Source organism: Spermophilus citellus (genome assembly GCF_964194105.1).
Source record: "Spermophilus citellus genome assembly, chromosome: 2".
In the NCBI taxonomy this organism is placed as follows: domain Eukaryota; kingdom Metazoa; phylum Chordata; class Mammalia; order Rodentia; family Sciuridae; genus Spermophilus; species Spermophilus citellus.
In genome coordinates, this window is record NC_138183.1 from 256,644,310 (window position 1) to 256,659,824 (window position 15,515).

The 15,515-nt window shown below is 58.4% G+C and overlaps 1 long non-coding RNA gene across 3 annotated transcripts; it reads right to left on the reverse strand.

The window, feature by feature from the left end:
- Window positions 1–1,463: 1,463 nt before the first annotated feature.
- LOC308642577 lies at window positions 1,464–15,197 on the reverse strand. Of its 3 annotated transcripts, XR_014020585.1 has the most exons (4): window positions 15,087–15,197; window positions 14,758–14,797; window positions 3,776–3,828; window positions 1,464–1,664 (listed from the first exon to the last, which is right to left on the reverse strand). It is a non-coding gene; the product is annotated as an uncharacterized lncRNA (long non-coding RNA). The 3 variants fall into 3 exon arrangements; XR_014020586.1 differs by lacking the exons at window positions 1,464–1,664; window positions 3,776–3,828 and adding an exon at window positions 13,020–13,271 and having other exon boundaries at window positions 14,621–14,797; XR_014020587.1 differs by lacking the exons at window positions 1,464–1,664; window positions 3,776–3,828 and adding an exon at window positions 14,471–14,498 and having other exon boundaries at window positions 14,621–14,797.
- Window positions 15,198–15,515: the final 318 nt, after the last annotated feature.

The following is a 15,515-nucleotide window of genomic DNA, read 5'->3' on the forward strand; positions in this document are numbered from 1 at the left end:
CAGAACGGGATGCCACCCACGGAAAAGACCCTTTGGATGTGCCGCGGGAGCAGCGTGTTTCCACGATGACCCTTTCATGTGGCGATCATTAAGACTGACAGACAAGCTGTCCCCACCCGAGCCCGGAGCTCCTGGGGCTCCTCACCCTGGTCTCCACTGGTAGCACCTTGCATGGCCGTCCTAAGTTTCTGGCAGCTGAGACCCTTGACCATGAGGAAAAGCCCAGGCTGCAGGTGGTCGGCACCTCAGCTTCTGTCCCTGTCCTCTTGCCACCTCGGACCCTGCCAGCGCCAGGTGCATTCAGGCATCTTTGTTCTCTCTTGAACTGGTGGATTTTAACATCACAGAGTCTGAGAAGAGGGCCCAGGGCCCGCAGTGCGGCTCATCTTTACGAGATCACTGCTGCGCTGTGGCCAGCGAGTGAAGAGAACCTACCAGCGTCTGAGAACACCACGAAAGCATCCCTCCCACTGCCGCCCGCGAAGTCCCCACGTCCTCACGTGCGTTCTCCTACAGGTCCAGCACACACCGCCAGCCACGACCCGAACGCGGAGGCGGCATAGGCATCTGCGCACCCAGCAAGCCACAGAGACCCGCAGAATGTGGAGCGATGCCATCGTCCCCTGCACTTGTTTGGTTTCGAAAAGCCTCGTTATTTCTATCACACAGGCCGCTGTGTCCTGGGGACCCTGGTACTGGGGACCCATACTATGCAGTGGGTTTTTGTTTTGAATTTAAATGAGTTCATTTATCCTGCTTTAAGTTTTTCTTTAAAAACATGACTTAAATGTGCCGATTGCAACTTCTAACACGGTATATAGTAATGGGTACAATCTCACATCAACAGAAGGCCTCTTTCTGGATCCTCAGTAGATTCTAGGACTGTAAAGGGGTCCCGAGGCCAGAATATCTGAGGGCTGAGGCCTCGGAGCCTGGGCTCCAGGGCCACCAGCTCTGCCGCGGGGGCCCTGCTTTCAGTGTTCTCGACCCTGGCGTGCTGCCCGGCTCCCCCATGCCTCAGCGTTCCTTGTGTGACAGAGACCCCGGAGCCCAGGGTCACGCAGGGGGAGCAGTGGGAAGAGCCTGGGGCCACGCCATCCAAGAGCAGCAGGACAGTCCTTAGGCCAGGGCAGAAGCTCGTTAGGGCTACAGAACACTGCCCACAAAGTCCAGAGCTCCCAGGACCCCCTTCTCACCCAGGCCCAGCTTCCTTGTGGCCATTGTGCCCGTAGGTGGGAACCAGTGGGTGGGTGCCGCTGACTGAAGCCCAGAGTCCTGAAGGGCCTGGTCGTGCACAGGACAGGTGTGTGATGGCGGGTTCCCAGCGGGCTGCTTCCTCATTTGGGTGATTATGAATAAAGCCGCCACAAACATTTGTGCGCAGGTTTTGGTGTGAATATTAGTTTTCTCACTAGTCTAATTTTATTTCAAATTTATGATCAAGTCATCTCAAGATGATTTTGATTTGCAAGACAACTCCCCTTGGTTCCTTCGAAGATCTTCTTGGGTCCGAGCTGACCAGCCAAGCGTGCGGGGCCCATGGGCCCTGCTGCGCTGCTGCTGTTGCCCGTGTGGACAGTCGGGTCCATTTCCAGACTGTGTCTCCCGGTTGACCTACATCTCCAGCTCTGCACTGTGGCCCAGCAGTTCCAACCGTCGCAGGCCTAGAACACAGCATTTACTGTTTTAACTGCCTTCTGTTTACAACACCCTGGTAAAACTGGCGTGACTTCTTTAACCCCCCACCCACCTACTCCTGGCTCAGACCCTGCTTGTCGTGAGCCCACCTGAACCTGAGATTCAGAGCAGGGCCGACCCTGCGTCGTCACCCATTGGAGCAGTCTTTGGGGTTTTAAACGTTGTCATTGAAGCAGATCCTACACTTCCGAGTTCCCCCTGTGACCGGCACTGAGCCCGCTGCAGCTGAGGGGCTCTGGCTTCAAGAGGGGCCTATGGGGGCTCCTGCCTGATCCCTGCAGAGCCGTCGGCCTGGCACTCTGCTTGGGGCCTCTCTTGGCCGGCCACCATTGCCAAGGCACACAGCTGCCACTTGCCCTGGCTGGGCGCCCCTCCTGAGATCCCTCCTGTCCCTTTCCTATCAGCTGACTGGGACTCTTGTGGCCGTGCCCTGCTGGGCTGGACGAGTCCTGACTACAAGGTCCTGCTCAGGCCTTCTTCCCTCCTCCTGTTCCCAGTTTCAGTCTCAGCGTCCCTCCACAGTTAGGCCTAATGAGGCACTGACCACTGCCTAGACCTCAGGCGGGAGGCTGAAACCCGCCTCTTCCATGTCCAGGGTCCGGTCAACAGTGGGGCTGTGGGCAGGAGGGAGAGGCTGCTGGGGCCTTCACACAGGCCTCCCCTGCAGGCCCAGGTCTCCTGGCAGCAGCCTCCTCACCTGGAAGGTCTGCCCAGGTCCTGCCCGGCAGGTCCCCTCTTCTGCCCCCACAAGGAGCCTGGCTATTGGTGGCAGCACCCTCAGAGCAGCTGGACCCCACAGAAGTGGTATATGTGCTGGGGCCATCCTCCTGGACACACCCCAGCCTCACCTGGCCAGGAGGAAGCCGAGGGGGGGGGGGCGCAGCATGTTGGGTTCCTTGAGGATGGAACAGCCCAGCTCCAGGGCCACCATTGAGGTCGCTGTGTCCTGGGGAACCTGGTACTGGGGACCCCAGCCCTCCCACACATTAGGGAAAACCAGCTGTTTCCTGTTTGTGTTCTTTCCCTGCGCCACAGCCGAGGGTCCCCGAGCACCCCGCGAGACGGTCACTCCCTGACCTGCAGGCCCTGCTGTTCTGAGAAGAAATTTAATCACTTTGTTTTCTTGGTTTAGGTTTTGCTTTTTAATAAAAAAAAAATGACCCTGTTCTGCTGCAGCCTGGGGCCCTGTGACGCTGCCTGCATGACAGGCGTCACTTCTCCAAGCTCTGCTCCAGCCAGCAGTGCTGAGCCAGGAGCTCCCAGGGCAGGGTGGTGGCCTGGGGACGGAGGCCTGCCCACTGCCAGGACAGGGCGCTGCTGTGGGGGAGCCAGGGAGAAGCCAGGGGCTGCCCTCCGCCCTGTCGCTGGGGTTCCAGCCACACCCTGGCCCCTCCAGCCTGGGGCAGCCCTGGGGAGCAGGCTCTGAATGCCCGGCAAGGCCCAGGGGTCCTGGCAGGGGGAAGGGGAAGGGGAGCAGGGCTGGAGGGGTGGGGCCACCTGACTTCCAGTCGGCCCCTGTCACATCCCCCACTTCCTTTCCTCTACCAGGAGCAGGAGCCCAGGGAAGATGGACGGACCCCCACCCCTGCTTCTTGGCTGATGTCCTTCTCTCCAAGGCCCTGGCAGCTGGGCTGGAGCTCTCGGGCCCCAGGGTCCTGGCTCAGGTTGGGAGGGCAGCTGGACCAGGGGCCTTCTGCCTCTTACTCAAGGACCCCTCGGTTCTCCCCTCCTGGGGCTCGAGAATCTGCCACGTCATGGGGGGCCTAGATAATAGTGGGCTCCCCTCCTCCATAGTGCATTGAAGGGTTTCGGGGCCCAGTGGCACCCAGGAGAGTCACAGCCTCACTCTCAGAGCTCCAAGAGCCCTGCCCACAACACTCCCTGCAGTCACCCAGGGCCAGAGGCAGAGAGCAGGAGAGGAGCTGTGGCAGGAGTGCGCGGGGCTGGCGCCACTGGGCTGAGGGGCTCCTCTAGAGAGGGTGAGGGAGGGCTGGGGAGGAGGATGGGCACACAGGGGAGGGAGGGGCTTCCAGGGAGAGGAAAAGAATGGGGTCAAGGGGTTGGCTGGATGAGTCACCTGGTGTCAAGAGGTTGGTTGGGGCTCCAGCGCCAGCCTCTCTCCTCCCACGCCTTCTGTTGTGGAAGAAGAGCACGTTATCACGGCCTTGGTAGTCGGCTTCCAAACCGCCCCAGGAGCCTCGCAGCGGAGTCTCCCCTCGAGATGCACCCCCTTGTGCAGCCTCCCCCAGTTATGAAGACCCCACTGTGTCCCCAATGGTGGTGGGTGACTTCTGAGTCGGGGGTAGAAGGACCGTGTCCTCTTCTTTCCGTCTCCGGCTCACACGCTCTGGAGGAAGCCAGCTGCTACGCACGGGGTGCCCAAGTGGCCCTGTGCAGAGGCTCACGGGAGGAACCAAGCCTCTTGCCCACAGGGGCACCACATGCCAGGGGGGTGCGAGCTACCTTGGAAGGAGCTGTACTAGTCCAGGGGGGGCTTCTGTGGCTGTGGCCCTGGCTGAGAGCTTGATGGCAGCCCCTGGGGAGACCCTGGGCAACCACCACCCAGCAAAGTTGCTCCTGCATCCCCGACCCCAGAGGCTGAGGTCACAGACGCTTAGCTCCAAGTCTTTATTGGGTTACATTTTGGGGTAATCCAGTATGTGGTGACAGATAACTAATACAGTCTCTGGCAGGTATGAAGTAGAAACTTCTAGAAGTGGGGGAGGGGCAGTGGGAGAAAGACATGAGCACTGGATCAGAGCAGGGTGACGAAGCTGAGGGGCTGACCTCTGCCGGCCTGCCCTGAGTCTGCCTGGCTCGGCCTCTGCCGCTGTGTGTGCTGGCCAGGTCCACCCCTCCCATGCAACAGAGCTGGTGTGTGACAGAGGCAGACAGCCAACAACCACACAGGGACAAGCCGTGTGCGTCAGGGACAGCAAGCAGGGTGTCAGAGAGGGCTTGGCTTGAGGCCTGGGCCCACGAGACCACTAGGGTAGCCCACAGATGGTCCCATGGGGCTGAGTCCCCAGAGGAGGACTGGAGAAGCCCAGTGGAACACAGCTCAAAGGGGCTCCTATCTGGCAGCTGGCACTGGCTCAGTCCTGCTGTGCACCTGTATGTTGGCCCCTCAACATCCGGGCCCAGTTGTCCTCAGGCCAGGCTGGATGCTCTAGGCAGAAATATACCTACCTGGGCCTTTCCATTTGGCCGCACTTCCTGGATGGCATGCAGGGAAGGGGCACCCACCAATCCACCCATGCAGCTACCCACCCATTTATTCATCTATTTACCCATCCATCACCCACTTACCCATCCATCACCCACTTACCCATCCATCCATCCATCCATCCAGGTATCTACTCACCACCATCTACCCGTCTGCCTGTCCACCCGTATATCCTTCCACACATCCACATCCCCACCACCCATACACACACACACACACACACACACACACACACATTCATCATCCACTCATCTACATATCTTTCACTCCCCTACTAAGTACCCAGGTGGACATCTGGGGGAACGTGTCCAGGCAGGAGCAGTAGGTGTGAAGCCCCATAGGCAGTAGTGTGAGTCTCTGGGGAAGGGTGGTTTGCAGGCATGTCTGGGAGGCCCAGGGAAGCTGCCCAGGAAGATCCCACAAGCCTGAGACAGGTGGGACTGGGCCAGTGGGGAGCCTGGCTTAGGTGTTAGGATCCCTTGTGGCCGTGTGAGCAGATCCAGAGGGGTCCCTGGCCCAGCAGGAAAGCCACTGTGGCCAGGTGGGAGGGAAGAAGACAGGCGGTCAGATCAGGATGGGATGGAGGAGCTGAGCAGCTGCAAGAATTCAAGGCCACGGCCCTGGTCTGCAGAGCAACTGGAGGCATGGCCAGGCCAAGGAGAGGGGCACGTGGGGCTCAGGGCGGGCCTGCATCCTGCAAAGGGCTCAGAGGGTCTGGCTCTGATGGTGTGGTGCTGGCTCTGCCCTCCCCAGGCAGCCGCACCCCTTCCTCCTTCCTAGGGCCAGCCTATTGGGCATCACAGGGCTCTCTGGGCCTCTGGGGCAGTCCCCTAATCAGCAGCACCACCAAGGGCTGACCAGATCCCAGACTCCTGGCCATGCTGTGCCTCAGAGCAGAGGCACAAGGGTGCCTGGGCAGAGGACAGTGGGGGCCAGAGGCAGGGGGCCACAGAGATGGCTTGGGCTGAGCCAGGGTGGGGAATTCTCAGGTGGAATTTGGGGGACTGGATGCACGAGCCCAAAGGCTTTGTGACTCTGCAGCTTCGGTGAGGCCGGAAACAAATCACCTTTCTCCCTGAGCAAGGAATGACCCAGGTGTGGCTTCCATTCTGGTATCTGGAAAACAGCTGATTTTAGAAGCTCAAAATTTCCCAGGGAAAGTGCTGTGCAGAGGAGGGAGCAGGGCACAGTCCAGGGCAGCTTGGGGACTCAGGCCCAAGCCCATACTGCCCCTTCACCCAGGGCCCTTCCCCCTGATCCCAGGCTCAGGCTGGGCCTGCAGGAAAGAGCCTGCCAAGGAGTGGCCAGTCCCCTGCCGACAGCCGACAGCCAGGTTACTATAGCACCAGTGACTGGACCTCAAGGCTCTGGAGAGCTGGTGGGCTAATCCGGGCACTAATCCTAGCAACACGTTGGGTCCAAGCCACACCAGGGCTGAGAGACACTGAGCAGGCTCTGGAGACCCTGCCGCCTGGGGGCTGGACCTCTAGGGCTAGGCTGGTCTGCATCCTGGCGTTGGGTGGAGGTGGTCCGAGGAGTAAACCCTGCACTTTGCCACCTGGAGACTGTACCACCTGGAGACTGCCTGGGGTCCCTGTGGCTGTGCTCAGCTGGCAGTTGTCAGGATTAGGGGAGATAATCAGGTGAGGCAGGCCTTACCCTGCAGGCTGACTCCCTGCTGTGAGCAGGCAGAGACCTGGGGGCTTTGGGGGTGGGCTTGGGAACCTTGGTACACTCACTGGGGGGCCCATGCTGGGGTAAGGTGGCCTCAAAGACCCCAAAGTGGGCCATTGGAACCCTGAGCAAAGACAGAGCTGCCCCCAGCTCTCTACATCTTGCACGAGGGCCCCAGCACCCCATCAGACGAGGCGGGAACTTGGGTGGAGCAGGGTGGAGGTGCGGCAGGGTCCAAGCCAAGCCCCATTGTTTAGAAAAGAAGGAACTGACTTCAGCTCCGGGAGCAGGGCCTCCCACCCCCACCTGGACTTCCTGCTCCCTAACCCTGCCAGAGCGGACTTTGTCACCTTATTTGGGGATTGAGAGGCCATGCTGCCTTGTGGCCTGGAGGTCACAGCGTGGAACTACAGACACAGGGTGGAGGGTACTGCAGCTATTCATCACGACCAGAGCTTAGCCAAAAAAGGTGCCATGAAAAGACCTACTTGCTCCTTCATCATCCAGCTGTCCAACTGCCTCTCCATGTCCTCCCCACCCTCCACCAACACCCACTCCTATGTCCACTAGTACCCACACAGCTGCCCCAAACACTTACCCCTCCACCCCTCTTTCATCCATCCACCCATCTCTCCCTCCATCCATCCGTCTCTCCCTCCCTCCCTTACCCACCTTCATCCATGCAACCCTCAACCCATCCATCCATCCACCCATCCACCTTCTCCACCAGGCTCCCTCTCAGGGTGCTCTCCGGTGCACCCCCACCCCTCATCTACTCTTCTGTAGTTCTAGTCGCCTCTATCCACCCATTTCCCGACTCACTCATCTGCTTTATCAAGACCCCTTCTTCTATCCACCTGACTGACTACTCATGCCATCTACTTGCCCTTCCATAGACTTATTGATCTATCACTCACCCATCCATCCATCCTTCCATCTATCATCAACTAATTGACTCATCCAGCCTCTACTTTTCTATTTCCCTAGCACTCTAACTATCCACCCATCCAGCTGACTTTTTTATGTGCATCTACCCATCCACCACATATCCACCCATGCACCATTACCTAACCATATCCATCCACCCAGCAAACTACTCATTCATTCACACTTCTAGTCTACTTTTCAGTTGTTCACTACTATGTTTATCTACCTATCTACTATCCTCTTACCTCCCCACCCACCCACCCACCATCCATGCCATGTTCACCCATCTCCCATCCATCATCCATTCATCCATCTACCTACCACCATTTCCGATACAATTTTGTAACTTCCCAATTTGATAACTGGAAGTCCATTGCTAAGAAAACTTCAGTGAGTCCCTTTGCCGTGAAATGCAATGCGGCCTTTATTTCCCTCCTGCATCTATGACTTGTAGATTCTGAGCCATTAGCAGTCATGTCTGAGACCAGGATCAGGACATAAGGACTGCCCCTTTGGCACTTTCTGTTTTCCATACTGGAGATGACGCAAGCACACAGGCACTCCAAGGGGCTGAGCCCAGTGATGGCATGTGGCAAAGGGTCCCTTAGGCTCTGCAAGGCCTGGAAAAGTACAATAAAGGTTGTCTCTGTAAAATGGGTTCCCAAGATTGTCGTGGGGGCTGCTGCAGAGAAAGACTGCGGGATACGCTTGATGAGCTTCCTGGAGGTGAAGGCCTCTCCTCCCCCAACCTGATCTAAGGACCTCCGAGGCGAAGCAACACCCTTCAGTCCCAAGCAGCCTCTGTACAATAGCTCATGTGGAGTTTGTTCTACAGACAGGAGGAGCAATCCAGGTGAGGGGACAAAGGAGAGAGAGGCGCTGAGATTTGGGGAAACTGGAAGGTAGTCTGGCATGGCTAACTAATGCTGGAATGGACACAAAGGTGGCAGGAGCTGAGTGCTGGGGCACCAGTCCTAGTTCCATGGCAGCCCCCCTCTGGGCCCAAAGAGGGCTTCTCTGGTGTGAGGTGTTGAACAGCATCAGAACTTGCTCCCTAGGGCCACCAGTGGCCCTGAGCCTGGAAGGGTGAGCAGCTTGCACTACTGGATCTGGCCTGAGCCCCTCTCTTGGACCTCAGCCTCCTCAGCCTCTCAGGTCATCCTAACCCAGCTGTCCTGGCCACCTTGAGTCTGCAGGGCACAACCCTCTAGCTTCTTCCTCCTTCCAGCCTCTGACCTCCATGACAGCCCAGAGACCTAACCCAGAGGGAGGGGTCCTCTAGGACTCACTTGTTACTGACCCCCAGAACTTCTTGGCCCAAACTCCCACTCAATGGAAGTAAAAGGGCTCTTTGAAATGGACCTCTAGCCTATGGCTAAATGTTCCCCAAAACCTGAACCCAGGGAGCTCAGCCAAGCACATGGGACTGGGCAGCTGGCTGGGGCTGGACACTAATCTTTGGGGCTTTGAACTCCAGGAAGGACTGTCCTTTGCAGGCCTGCTGTGGACATGTGAGGTGAGAGCCCCCCATGGGCACAGGGCACATGCTGCCAGAGAAGGCCACGGTGGCTGGGGGGAGTGTCATCAAAGAACTGCAGGCTCATGGATGAGGGGACCCCGGGCAGGGTGCACCGAGGGGTTGCTTGTTAGGCTGGAGGGGGTTGGAGAGCAGGGGAGGGAGTGGGGGCCCAGGGCCTCCCCTGAGTTCCTTTCTCATGGGGCTCTGCCCCATGATGAGGTAACAGCCCGGGCCTTCCTGCTGGAGCCTGCGCAGCCAGGGCTGGAAGCTGGGTCCTGGGCTCTGGCAGCAGCTTCTGCCAGCAAAGAGAGGCGGGGAGCCTGTGGGGGGCCCTCCCTGGCACACCCCTCCCTACTCAGGTCCCTTCTCTTCTCCCCATCAGCATCTGCGTCCCAGCTTGGTCTAGAGCTGCCCAGAGCCTACACAAGTGCCCTGACCTCCTGCGGCCCTGGTCTGGACCAGTCCGGCTAGTGTGGGGGGAGCCGTGATGGCCGGCAGCAGTCAGGTCAGCACCCGCCCCAGCCAGCACTGTCTCCATCCTCCTGGGCACATTCCTGAGGCCGCCCTCTCAGTCAGGCACCAGTGAAGACAAGCGTGCACCCCTCCCTGCCCCAGCAATGTGGGTGGCCACGGCAGGGAGGGGAGGGTCTGTGACCCCAGCCCGCCTGAGTCCTCCTAGGCTCCCCTGAAAGTAGGGAGCTCTGGGATGGTCAGACTCCATTCGTCCTGAGCCAGCACGAGTGTTTTTATTATCGTCACTGAAGCCCGTGCGTAGTGAATTAATTTCCTGATGTAGTAAACATTTTGGAAAGCCAAGATCCTCTCCTTCCTGTCTCTGTGCCAGCAAAATTCCCCAAGCCAAGACTGTCTTTCGCAGAGCACAAGAGGCCATCCTCCTGGATGTGACATTCCTAGGACTCAGAGACCCTCTTAGCCCCTGGAGCCTCCCCAGGGTCCAGAAAGTCCCCTTCAGGGGGCTTCCCCTGGGGGTGTGCAGGGCATCCCCCGTGGCTGGCAGGGCTTTCTGTGGGCGGTGCTCCCGGGGTGCAGAGCTGTCAGAGCTGGGTGAGCAGGGCAGGAAGTCCTGGGTTCCAATGCCAACCTGTTTTCTTGAAATGGAGTGTCCCAGACTAAGCAGGTCCATCTGTAGGGGAGGACCCCAAGGCCAGTGGGGACATTTGTCCTCTGACTTTTGACTTTTGGGGGAGTTCATTTGGCCAGGCTTCTTCTGGTAGGAGAAACAGTTCTGGGGACGGGCAGGCTCAAGGCACAGCTGGGTGACTCTAAAGGCAGGCCTTGTGGCCCATCCTTGGGCCCATCCCTACATATCCACTGACCATTGCAAGGCTCCTCCAATCCCAGGGGTCTCTGGGAAGGAATCCTCCACATTCTGAAGCCCAGGCTCTGTCTAGGATGGTATTGCTCTGGCTCAGGGGTGCCCACCTTGGAGTAGCCCCAGGGTCCCAGGACCTCTTAGGAATATGGAGATGCGTCCCCATCCTCTGTGGCTATGTGGGATGACATGCAGATCCTGCCACCACTGTCCTACTGTATTCTCCAAAGGACGTTGGGAGGTGGGGCAGGTGAAGAGGAAGCAGGCCAAGAGAGGCCAAGGGATGACCGGGAGGGACAGTGTGAGGGGTGGACCCAGCAGCCTGCCCTCACCAGGCTCCTCTGCCTGTGGAAGGGGATTCTCTGCCTCAGCCAAGCGTGTCTGCAAGCATGAGTGGTGCGTGTGCATGGTGCCTGTGGGGTGTACACCCTGCACACATGAGCTTGCACACATATGCACTTCAACCGTCCGTGTGTGCAAAGTTACATGCAAGTGTGTGTGTGTGCAGGCATGTGTTGCACATGTGTGCACATGTGTGTGTGCCCTTGGTCATGGAGTGGTTTCCGTGCCCCCCGCCGCACAGTGTCCATGTCGCTGCCTTTTTTCCTGTTCGTGTTTGGCATTTTTTGCTGCTGAGTTGGGGGGCCGTGGTTTCGGGGCTGCTGGGCAGTGGGGGAGGGGTTGTTTATGCCAGTCGTCCATCCAGGCTACACATTCTTGTGGTTGTCTCTTTAACTTGGTAAAAATTTGGGAAATTTCTAAATAAAACAAAACAAAGGAAAAACATTTTCAAAAGGATTTCAAAATCCATGCTGCCGCTTCCCCAGGAACCAGAGCCGAGGGCCTGGAGACGCCCCTTGGGGGCGGAGCGAGGGTTCCTAACGACAACACCTACCCAAGGCCCTGTTCTCTGCTGAGCTCCCTGCGGGAAGAAGCATCCAAGTCATGGGAGGTCCTGGCAGGCCTGGATCCGGGAGGTCAGCCCTGGCTCCGAGATGCCAGCCCTGTCTGTGGCAGGAGTCCCTGACGCCAGGCCTGAGGGCCAGTCTTGGCATCTGTGGGTTCCGATTGCCAGGTAAGAGGGTAGCCTGGGTGGGGCTCCAGGGAGCTGGGTCAGGCAGCTGCCAGGGAGGCCTGGGAGTGGGTGAGGGGGAAAGGGGTATTTGTGGGTAGGCACCAGGGGTCAGCTGTGCGTGCCTAGTGAGGGCGGGTCTTGGGCAGTCTTCCAGTCTGGCTGGGCTGACCAGAGAAGGCTCTGAAAGGGTCAGTGTGGCCTGGGAGGTGCACTGGTCCAGGGTGTGGTGTAGGACAGGGCCTGCGCACAGAGCTGTAGGGTGGGAAAGGGGTCTCTGTGCGATGGGAGGGCTCACGTTGAGAGGGAGGTGAGGTGGGTCTGGCCTCCCTCCGGCAATGTGACATCCCACACAGGACCCAGGGGCTTTGGCCCCTTCCTGCCTGACCACTCCTGTAAAGGGCTGGTGTGCAGATGGCCCACGGGAGACCTGTCCTGCAGCCCGAGCTCTGTCCCTGGGAGCAGCTCTGTCCCTGCCTCTGGCCTTGGTTTCTCACCCCATGCCAAGTGCACGGGGGCTCCAGATCCTTCCTGTCCTGTCATGGGGTCGGGTGACAGTGGGATGAGAGGCTTGGCCTCCACTTGACCCTGGGGACCCCTGATTGGGGATGAGTTCTAGTGTGGTCTCTGGGTCTGGGCAAATCTGGATGGACTGCCTGGTGCAGGGTTCTCCGGGGGCAGAGGGGTGAGGTGGCCCTAAGTGTGGCTGCTTCCTGTCTATAACTGAGCAGCCCCTCGCCTTCTCTTCCTGACCAAACGGCCCTTGGCTGGCTTGGTGGCCTCAGGGCCTTCACACTGACTTAGGAGCCACATGGGGTCCTGCTTCCAGGGGTCCAGAGCAGCAGTGTCTGTGGGAGCCGGGGTTGGGGCAGGGCCTGGAGTGGGACAGCATGTGGGAAGGACTCCTGGGGACTCCAGGCATCCTGGGCTTGTCCATGTGGCTCCTGCCTCAGCCTCTGAGGCCACATGGCAGTGTGTCCTCTGCTGTTGTCTCCCACTCCTAAGGACCCGCCCAGACATCCCAGCACCATCTCCCCACCTCAAACCCTTCACTCTGCCACGTCCACACAGACCCCTCCTCCTCACAGGGTGGGGGTCAGCTGATGTCTCTGGGCCTGTTCACTTGGCCCTGCCAGCCATCTGGCTGCCTTCAGAGCAGAGCTCCCAGGGAGGAGACCTCTCCTTTCCTCTCCAAACCCACACCAGATGGCTTTAGCCCCCCAGGGTAGTTCTCTTGGGTCCCTGGAGTCCATGAGGTGGCCCCGTCATAGCCCCTGGCTTCGCAGCACCCACCCAGACACTCGCTGCTCCCTGGACAGTCCCTGCCAGGGCGGGTGGGTGACTCCCAGGCTGACCCTGCAGTCAGTCCCTCCCCGGACCTCTTCCCAGGTGCCCAGTTATCTCCTGAGCCCTCCTAGGTGTCTCAGTGTCTGGACCTGCCCTGCCCCCATGCCATGCCATCTCCCCTCAGCAGACCGCCACGATTTGACACTTGGCCCAGATTCCAGGGCATTTCCCTTTAGATCAAATGTCCTGATTTTTAAAATTGATTTTATTTGGCTTCATTACAGTGAGTTTTAGTGGTGAAGTAGAGGAGAAGAATTCAGAGCTTCAAGTGGACGTTGGGCCAAGTGGTTTCTGATCTGCGGACCTCAGGGCCACAAACCTTCCCCGTAGAGGGTCGGAGCGTGAGTGCTGCAGCTCTGGCACCGTGGCCTGGGGTCCCTGCTTGACGGCTCACCCGGGCCTTCAGGAGCAGCCATGGACCATTCATAAAGGGCCAAGGGTGCTAGTGGACAATGGCCACCTGCCTGCCACTTGCCTGGAAAGACCAGGAGGAGAGATTGGGTCTTTATCACCAAATGGAACCTCGCAGAGGCACGTGGCCCAGGCACTCCTGGTGCACAGTCTCCACTTTTAAACAACAAATGAGAGCATTTCAAAGACACTAAGGATTTCCCAGAGCACGGCAGAATAAACAACTTTCCCATTTGTTAAACAATGATAAGCTTTTCTAACTACACTCAGTGAGTATTCTGGTCAGGGCCAAGTTTCTGCATAGTAGTCCAGAAGTGGATTAAGAAACAAATGGATTTACTACTTTGTTATTGTGGTAAAACAGACAGGACATGAAACTTGCCATCACTAGGTTTCCAAGCTCACTCCAAGACTGCGCGGCTGTCACCCCCTCCAGAGCGTCACATCTCCCAGACTGGAAACCTTCAACACTGACTCCCCGCCCTCCAGCCCCTGATCCCCGAGAAGGGCACCAAGGACCCTCGATGCCACATCCATGGCTGCTCCTCCCCTGACTTCCTGCTGCCCCCCACACTAATACCTGCCCCTATGTTCGGCCCTCCCCCTCCTGGTGAGCTCTTTGGGCTGCCCATGACCCAGGCAAGTACACTCCAGGCTCCACGGCTGCAGGCTCAGATCTGGGTCAGCGGCCTGAATCTGTACCCCAGACACTGCTTCGAGTCAGCTACAGAACATGCCTGCCTATCCCTAGGCCCCAAACCACTCGGCATCTCTCCTGCCCCTGGATTCCTGGGCTCAGGGGATCCACCACCCTGGTCAGCATGGCTGCAGCACCTGGGCTGCCAAGGGGGACTTAAGTGAAACCAGGGCCCTGGAGACCGGTGTTCCACCCAGGAGAGACAAGAGAGGGACAGCAGTGTGGACACCACCCCTTTCATGCTGGGGGACTCGAGTCGGGCTGCCCTGGTCACCCACATGGACCTGTGTGAGGGGAGCCAGAGGCCCACAGTCTGCCCAGTGTGCAAGGCAGGCTGGACCAGGCTCCCCTCACTTCCACCAGCACAGAGCAGACCCCAAAAGTGAGGCTTGCCAGGGCGGGCACAAGCCACACGATGACATCCTGGACAGTGGTAGGTGGCATATATGAAATTCACATCACCCTGTGACGGCACAGTCATCACAGTAGCTCAGGGTGTGATGTGCACACTCGCCCGATGCTGGTGGGCATGAACACAGCCACTGTGGAGCCAGTCCCGAAAGTGTGGCATGTGTAGTCACACGGTGTGTGATCCTGGGAAACGAACACCCCCACTGCTGGCTTAAGGGTTCACTCCATGCACTTTTAATTGTTATTTAGAGTCTACTCCTTTTACTTTTAAAACAGAGAAGTTTGCTGAGCTCGGTGGCACATACCTGTAATTCCAGTGACGAGGGAGGCTGAGGAAGGAGGATCTCAAGTTCAAGGCCAGCTTCAGGAACTTATCAAGACTCTGTCTCAAAATAAAAAAAATTAAAAAAAGAGCCGAGGATGTGGCTCAGTGGTAGAGCACTTACCTGGCATGCACAAGGCCCTGGTTTCCATTCCCAGCTCTGCCAAAAAAAAAAAAAAAAAAAAAAGGCATTCTGTGGATGGCAGCAGATACACCTTGTCCCTGAGCACCAGCGGCATGAGGCCTCTCCCTTGCTGGGCTAGCTGGAGACCAGCCATGGAAAGCAACCTGGCCATCAGCCTCTGAGGGGACCAGGTGGCTCCAGGAGGTGGAGAACAGGCTGGTGGGCCACAAGGGGCAGTGGCTGCTGCTGACGCCCACTCCCCAAAGCCACCTGCCCTGGGCTGCACCCTGCAGCTGGATGGCCATGGGGGAATGAGGTCACTCACCTCTGAGGCTGTCACGGGGGAGCCCATGCCAGGGCCCTGGGGTCCCCAGCTGTGTTTGTGACATTGATCGTCCCTCCAGTCACTGTCCCGGCTGCCACATGGTGTTTTATCTAGAGGAGAAAAGAGAAGGCCTGGGGGAGTCAGTGTGTCCTGGTGTGGGGCCAGCCACCTTTCCCACTGTGTGTTCACGCTTGTCTGGTGGCAGTTAGAAATGAACCTTCCTGTCCACGGACAGGGGTCAAGTTGTCCAGAGTCGCTGCGGGGCTTCACCCAGCCATAAAGAAGGAAATCAGGCGTGAGCTGGGGACGCACGGGGCTGCGCTGCGGGACCTGGTGCTGAGTGGAAGCTGGAGGGAAAGGGGTTCCTGGAAATGGAAGGGGAGAGTTGAGTGGAGGATGAGGGGAGGGCAAGGGGCGAACCAGGCGGTA